At 34.3% G+C, this 8644-nt stretch overlaps 1 long non-coding RNA gene across 1 annotated transcript; it reads left to right on the top strand.

Moving 5' to 3' along the window:
* Positions 1–6024: 6024 nt before the first annotated feature.
* Positions 6025–7704, top strand: LOC131639481 (uncharacterized). The gene is made up of 3 exons (XR_009294972.1): positions 6025–6690; positions 6773–6869; positions 7508–7704. It is a non-coding gene; the product is annotated as an uncharacterized LOC131639481 (long non-coding RNA).
* Positions 7705–8644: the final 940 nt, after the last annotated feature.

Raw genomic sequence — 8644 nt, forward strand, 5'->3', positions numbered from 1 at the left:
TCTACTGAAATAATCAGGGAAGTCTTTTATTTATAAAATTCTTCTAGTATTAATTTCAGGGGGAGATTATTCATCTCAGGGGGAGATTGTTAATCTCAGGGAGAGACATATTCACATGCTTATGCTATAGCTGTGTAAATTGTCTTTAGCCGTCTGCTCTTTCTGATCGCAAATTCATATCATTTATATATGTTTTTGTCATCATCAAAAGGGGGAGATTGTTAGAACAAGATTTGTTCTGATCAATATTCTTAGTTTTGATGATAACAAGGATATGAATTTTGTGTGAGATAATGTGGTACTCTAATACATTGCAATTTCCTTTTCAGGAAATATTTAAAGAGTATGCACAAATCAGCACTCAGAAGCTTTGTCTCAGAAGGTTCAGCATGCAACATCAGAACATGGTCTGGCAAGACATCAGAAGATGGTCAAGGCAGAATCAGAACATGGGTCTATGGAAGCATCAGAAGAACTTGAGAACAGAAGCAGAAGCACTGAAGTACTCATGGTATCACGCTCAGAAGCACTTCAAGGTCAAAAGATAAGAAGATGCTATGCACCAAGCTGTTTGACTCTGATGATATTCAAATGTTTTATTCACAAACATCAGATCAGAAGAAAGTACAGGTGGCAGGCTACGCTGACTGACAAAAGGAACGTTGGAAGCTATTAAAGGCAACGTCAGTAGACACAGCGTGAACAAGGCTCGAGGTAGTTGACAAAAGCGTGAAACATTAAATGCAATGTTGTACGGAATACGCAAAGCATTAAATGCTCCCAACGGTCATCTTCTCAAGTGCCTATAAATATGAAGTTCTGATGAGAAGCAAGATTGACGATTGGCTAACAATAAACTTGCTGAAACGCTGTTCAAACTAAAAGCTCAGAAACTTCATCTTCATCAAAGCTCACTACATTGCTGTTGTAATATATTAGTGAGATTAAGCTTAAACGTTAAGAGAAATATCACTGTTGTGATTATGGCTTTTCAGAAGCATTGTAAAACTCTTATTTGATTACATTAATTTGTAAGTAACTAGAGTGATCAAGTGTTGATCAGGATACTCTAGGAAGTCTTAGCTTGTGTCTAAGCAGTTGTATTTAGAGTGATCACGTGGTGGTCAGGATACTCTAAGAAAGTCTTAGCTTGTGTCTAAGCATTTGTTCCTAGAGTGATCAGGTTGTGATCAGGATACTCTAGAAGACTTAGTCGTGGGCTAAGTGGAAAACCATTGTAATCTGTTGCGATTAGTGGATTAAATCCTCAGGTGAGGTAAATCACTCCGTGGGGGTGGACTGGAGTAGTTTAGTTAACAACGAACCAAGATAAAAATAACTGTGCAATTTGTTTTTATCGTTCAAGTTTTTAAGACTACACTTATTCAAACCCCCCCTTTCTAAGTGTTTTTCTATCCTTCATCAATAGCCATACTTCTACGCATATCAGATAATACAAGATTCAATCTTTTAGCACAATCTAAGGAAATGAAAGAATGTGTCGTACCAGTATCAATAATAGCAATCAAAGGTGTACCATTAATGAAGCACGTACCTTGAATTAGCCTCTCATCTATAGTGGCTCCTGCACCAGACAATGCAAACACTTTTCCTTTTGCTTGCTCCTTCTTTGGCTTGTCATATTTCGTACTAACGTGGCCTTTCTCTCCACAGTTGAAACAAGTCACATTCGAACCACCTCTACAATTAGTAGCTATGTGACCATACTTGCCACACTTGAAACAAGTCGTAACCTCTTTCTTGCACTCAGCAGCTTTATGACCCTCAATACCACATTTGAAACACTTAAGTTGAGTAGAAGATCCTCCCCAACTTTGCTTCTTGCCAAAACCAGCTTGTTTCCTCTTGTCATCATACGGTTTCCCACGACCCTGATTCTTTCCTTTCAAACTCTTGTAGAGGGAAGCACTCTCTCTACTATCCTCATCATAAATCCGACTCTTGTTAACCAATTCAGTAAAACGGGTAATCTGTTGGTAACCAATAGCCTTCTTGATGTCATGTCTCAAACCATTCACAAACTTCAAGCATTTAGACCTCTCAGCATTAACAGTATTATAGTGAGGACAATACTTGATAAGCTCCTGAAACTTAGCAGCATAAACAGCAACAGTACCATTTCCTTGCTTCAACTCAAGGAACTCCACCTCTTTCTTCCCACGACAATCTTCTGGAAAATAGTTCTCCAAGAAAACATCACGGAAAAGATCCCAAGTAACCTCAATGCCATCTTCTTCAAACCTCTGAAGAGTGTTGTTCCACCAATCCTCAGCTTCCTTTTATAGCATATGAGTACCAAACTGCACTTTCTGAGCATCAGAACAGTTCATAACTCTGAAGATCTTCTCAATCGCCTTCAGCCAAGCTTGAGCTTTATCAGGTTCATGTTCACCTTCAAAGACAGGGGGATTGTTCCTCTGGAATCTCCCTAATGCACGGTACTCATCATCATCTCCGTTCCGGTTACTCGCATTCGCTGGAGGAATCTGACCAATAGCACCAGCCAACATCGCCAATGCCTCAGCAATAGCATCATCATTCCTGCCTGCAACCATCGTCCTAGTCAACCAAACAACCAGACAAACAGTATCGATCGTGTCAGATACACAATTCAAATACAACAAGATAAGAAAACATTAACTACTATTGACCAACTGGTCGACCATGCTCTGATACCACTAATGTAACATCCCTTTTTATACCCCAAAATATTTAACATATAATCAGAGAATAGCATGCATATAAATCAAAAGGGCGTCACATCGATGCTTTTAGAAGAACTAAAAACCTTTAAAAAAAACTGACAGCATTTATCTACTCAGTACAATACTCCTGGTCATTTTAATAACACTCAATATAAAATCACAATTTAACCTGGATATGCATTCACAGCGGAAAATATGATATTCATGTGATTTCAATATAAAATCACAATTTAACCAATAAATAAGTTCGCAAGTCATAGCATAATACATATGCAAATATAACATGAGTTCAATACACCTAGTCTACCCAGCGTTACATGACCAGAGCATCGACTCACTACCTAGTCTCCAATAACCAAGGAAGAACCTCCGGCTAGATCACGCACGGCTACTAAACTCCAGAACCTGCATGTCGCCAAACGAGGGCAACATTAAAACAGAAGGGTGAGAATACGAACCATTGTGAAGGAAGTATAACAGAATATATTGGTTAGATCAACACTTCAAGTAATTAGTCATACTATGTAAAACAAAATAGATAATAGTAATCAACACATATTTCACATGTTATCGAGTATACAACAAGCTTAAATAGTATAATATTTCAATTCTACTATTATATTCTCGATTAAGTATATAGTCATATTTATCACATATTCACACATTGTCCAATATGTATTCAAACTTCACCCGTTTCAACTATCAAACTCATACACATATCACAACTACATCAACTTCACATACTCAATTATCGCATAATTTTAATGTGACTCAATGCAAGATATGTGACGCAATGCATGTGGTACCGAATTGTGAACCCAAGGTTTCACCGCTTTTCGATTCAATATCTAGAATCCAAGCCACGCTTCCGATCCGGACAAGACCAAAGCCCACCAAACGTAAACATATAGTTTACCGCTTCCGATTCACTTTAGAATCTAAGCCTCGCTTTTGTTTCAAAGCAAACCACCTTTGTTTCAAGGCACACCATGATATGAATGTATGAACAATGTTAACAAACATATGCAATTAAGATCATCTCTACCATCTTAATATTTAGCATATCACAATAATTCACTCAATGAATTATCCACAATATTGTACACAACATTCTCATCACATAAGCATTATTCACATATAGTAGTCAACACTTAATTTCCAATCCACATTTCAATTAACACTAATAATTAATATTTATCACATGCCAAACTCATAATTTATCAATTATATAGGAGTTATTCATTTCATAATAATAAGCTAAGAAGCCATATGAGTATACCATTTAAATACTCAGAGGAGTTGCAACCCTTGTAATAATTCAAGGAATATCTCCATTCTACTAATTACTATATAAATATATATATATATATATATATATATTCACCATGCTTCCATCACTTGTGTGTGATGTACTCACGTTCCTCTTTTAAGTGAATAGACCATGTACAGCAATATTTCTATCCCTAATATGGATTGGTCTCACGTTTTCTTTGTGGTCAATGGTATATCTATGCAGTATTTGTTTTCATTCCATAGCATATATTATAATTCCCATTAATGAATTGTAATAGTATTTCACATTTTCATTTTAAAACTAAAACCGACACCGGGCATGGAAAAGAAAAAGGTTCTAATTCATTCTCTATGTGGAAATATGCTACAGTAAGTGACTATGAGACTTGTTTTCCAATTAAAACCAAGACGCTACAGTAAGTGGCCATATCAACCACAAAGTAACCCCACGGCACCTATTTCCATCAACGAATCAGACTACAGAGTATACCCATCAAACTAAAGCCTATGCACCTAACAACTAAATAGGTTTCAAAGCCAGTGTTCCAATTAGCTCGGAAAACTAACGCTGCGGAATCAATAGCATACGGCTAAAATAATGATAATCTATTTCAACCCCTTCTATTATATCATTTTTTTATTCAAGTAAAAGTGTTGGTGATTTACGTTTCTCTAAACTAATAGCCAGCAACATGAGTGTCATCATTCGGTATCCTACTCCTAGTTTCCAAATTTTATGACACAGAAATGTTCATTTTCGGCATTAAGCTTTGGTTCCTCCATTTCAATTTTTTTCAACATGTTCCAATTTACCAAACAACAACTAAACACATATTTATAAGATTCAACTATGGATAAATATAAATATGTTAACCTATCCATTACCCCATTATACTAACCCACAATGATTAGGGATTCTCCCCTTACCTCTTGATTTCTCCTCCAAAAACCCTAGTTCCTCTTCTTGTTCCTCTCCTCCACTTCTATTCTTCAAAACCAGCAAAATGAACTAATGTTTCTCCTACTCCTCATTTCCTCTCTTACTATCTTTATTTAATATATTGGGCTCTTTAAAAAAATAATAGCACCCCCCAATTGCTTATAACTCAAATAAATAGGCCCAATTAATCTAACTCTCTAATAACTTAATTAATTCTACTAAACACAATTGTACTCAAGTTTAATTAATTAAATTAATAATTAAATCTCATAATAGTTAAATAATTAATTAACACACTAAAAAATATAAAATATTATAATAAAATAAATACTATATATAAAAAAAATGGGTTGTTACAAGACTTGCTAAATTCAAGGCATGTATTGATGAGGAGAGCATGGACTATAAAGGTTTAGTTTCTCTAGATGTTGAGACTCGTTGAAATTCAACTTACTTGATGTTAGTATCCGCATCAAAACATGAAAGAACTTTTGAAGAATTAGGTTACCGAAATAAAAGGTACGTGAATTAATTTTGCAATATTTGTGATAGTATTTTATGTTTGTGTAATATAGTTTCTGCAATTTGAATATTTAATGACTTGTTAGACTTGATTTCGTGGCTGTTAAGAATTTTCATACAGTGTTATTTCATATAATTTTTTATTAGTGAATATTGCTAGGAATTGTATTCAGTTATTAGATATAACTCAGTAGTTAGGATGAAGTTAGGATTGACCCTATTTGAGTATTGACACATAAGGTTGTGCATAGTGACTTCACACTGTATGTTCCATGTGATTGTGTTGTAGTTAGCCTAGTATTTACAAATTGAAGAGACTAATCTTAGTTATTCTCATTTTATGTTGTGTTAGATATGTGAATGAATTGACAAAAAAGGGAAAAGGTGTTCCGACGAAAGACGATTGGAAGCATATCAACTTAATCATTCCATTCTTGAAATTGTTTTATGATGCTACTGTAAAAATATCAGGGTCATCATATTTGACAAGCAATATTTATATGTTTGAGGTCCTGGGTATTGGAAAGAGCATTGTAGCTATGTGTGCGTCTGAAGATGAACATCTACGTTCAGCAGCTCAAAAGATGAAGAAGAAGTATGATAAGTATTGGGGATCACATGATAAGCTTAACATGTTGTTGTTGATTGCTCTAGTTTTCGACCCTAGACGCAAGGTTAGATTGGTTGATTGGATGGTACGACGATATTATAATAAGGTTGATGCTGATGCCTTGAAAGGAACCTTAGAGTCTTGCTTGACATCTATTTATGAGGAATATTGTGTTGGATTTATGTGTCCTCAAGGTAATTCAAATGAGCCGCAAGTTTTTGGTAGTGTTAGTCATCCTTATGGAACTGTTGAGTTCTATCTTTCAGAAGGGTGTGACAATGCAGATAATGAATTAATTTCTTATCTTGGAGAGAAGTTAGAGCATAACATGGAGATAAATGTTCTAGAGTGGTGGAGAGTAAACTCTGGCCGCTATCCCATCCTTGCAAACATTGCAAGAGATGTGCTAGCTATACCAATAAGCACAGTGGCGTCTGAGTCTGCATTCAGTACATGAGAAAGGGTGCTTGATCCATATCGTAGCTCATTAACACCTAAAACAGTCGAAGCACTGATATGCACTCAGGATTGGCTCAAAGGAACATCTTCATCCTTGATTACAAATGAAGATTTTGATCTTCTTGAGAGATATGAGCAAGGTATGATAACTAAGTATATTCGCTAATGTATTATTATTTATTATACTTGAGGCATAATGAAATGTATTTATATGTTTTATAGAATTACTTTATACGGAAGATGGTGCTAGCTGTTCAACATCTTCAACCTCTGTTGCACTTGAAAAAGACTTGTCGGTTTAATTGTTGTACTGCACTCGGTAAAGCTTTTCTACTAAATATCTACTCTATTTGGGTTATGTTTGTATATGCTACTGGTTATTACTCAACATGCCATGCTTTATAATTACATGTGTTTTTAAAAACCAGCCCTTTGGATGTAATATTTTAGATCAGTTTCAGTAATATCATTCTACCACATTTCAGATTGTAAGACAAACATTGGTCCCTTTGTCAAGAAACACAAGCATTTAGTAGTCTGTGTTTGAAGAAGTTTCATGTAAAAGAATGCGTCACAAACCAGACTGTCAGTCTTGCATATATTAAATTGTCTCCTCAATTTATTTAAATTAAGAGTGCACCTATTTGTATACATGATTGAATACAATACAATGATGTCATTCTTAGTGAACAACCTTATGATTGCTTTTCAATTATATTTATAAATTATACTCCTTTTCTTGTTGTTCATGTTCAAACTCAGCATGTATTGTATTTTGCTGATGTGACTTTCATGCATGGATTATATTTTAGTAGCATCATGTTTGGATGCTGTGTAAATTATGTTAAATTGGGTTCATGTTAGTTATGGATATAAATTACTGGTCAGAGGTCATTTTCTTGTTCTGTAAATGGTTTGGTAGGGTCATGTTAGTTATGGATTTCAAATTTTGTGCAGGTTGAAATTGGGATGGGACTTGAGGAAGAATTTGGCATTAGCGTGGAAGAAGAAAGTGCTCTGAGCTTCTTGAAACCAAGGCTTAAACCAACACAGAGGAGGACTTAACATGTCCATTTTGGAGTGTCTATTTTTTGTTGCTATATGATATTTGGTGTGTCAGTCTAATTAAACTTCATGTAATTGCTAGATGTTTTGTGGACCATATTAGGATTACAATATTACTAGTTTTAATCTTAATTTTGTAGAACTTATGTCTCTTTACATGTTAAACAAAATTTGCTCTTATAAGTCACAAGTATTTACTCTTATAATGGTCTTTTTATGTTTAGTTTTAATGCTATTTGAAAATGATATAAAATTGGTTTTTAAACTGGTTATTTTTAAAAACTGGTTTTAAACTGGTTTTTTTATAAAACTGGTTTTAAAAATGGTTTTTTTTATAAAACTGGTTTTAAAACTGGTTTTTTAAAAGAAAATAAAAACTGGTTTTTAGAGAACCGGTTTAAAACCGTTTTTTTTTGTTAAAATTGGTTTTTGTGAAAAACCGGTTTAGAACCAAACCAAACCATATGTAAACCGGTTTTAAAAAAATAAACCGGTTTTAATAAAATAGTTTTAAGATCCAAACCAAACCATATATATGGTTCAATTTGGTTTGGTTATTGATCCATGCACACTCCTAAATCCAACAATCTACTCATTCTTTTACAAAATTAAACGATGTGAGACTTTTTCAATATGTATATTTTCAACCAACCCGAACATGATAGCTCTCAAAGTTAGAGATTATCATTTATTATACTTTTAACAAATACATATTCTAATAACTATTTTTAAGTTAGTTTATTAAAACTAAGCAATTGAGCTCGAGTAGTAAACGAGCTTCTGCTAAGGACGAAGTTCGGGGAATACCGAGTTTGATTCTTGGTGGGAATAATACTTGGCTAGTGCCATGACCTTTCGGCACGAACTCTGAATTACTAGGATCTCATTCCCGTAAGAACCAGAGTGCATAAAGAAAGAAAAAAAAGTTTGTTTATTAAAAATAGTATGTAATGACTATTTTAAAGTTAGTTTATTAAAAATAGTATGTCTTTTAAATTACATTTGTTTTAAAACAGAGAGTACTAATGT

The sequence above is a fragment of the Vicia villosa genome, unplaced genomic scaffold (assembly GCF_029867415.1).
Source record: "Vicia villosa cultivar HV-30 ecotype Madison, WI unplaced genomic scaffold, Vvil1.0 ctg.002650F_1_1, whole genome shotgun sequence".
Lineage (NCBI taxonomy): Eukaryota > Viridiplantae > Streptophyta > Magnoliopsida > Fabales > Fabaceae > Vicia > Vicia villosa.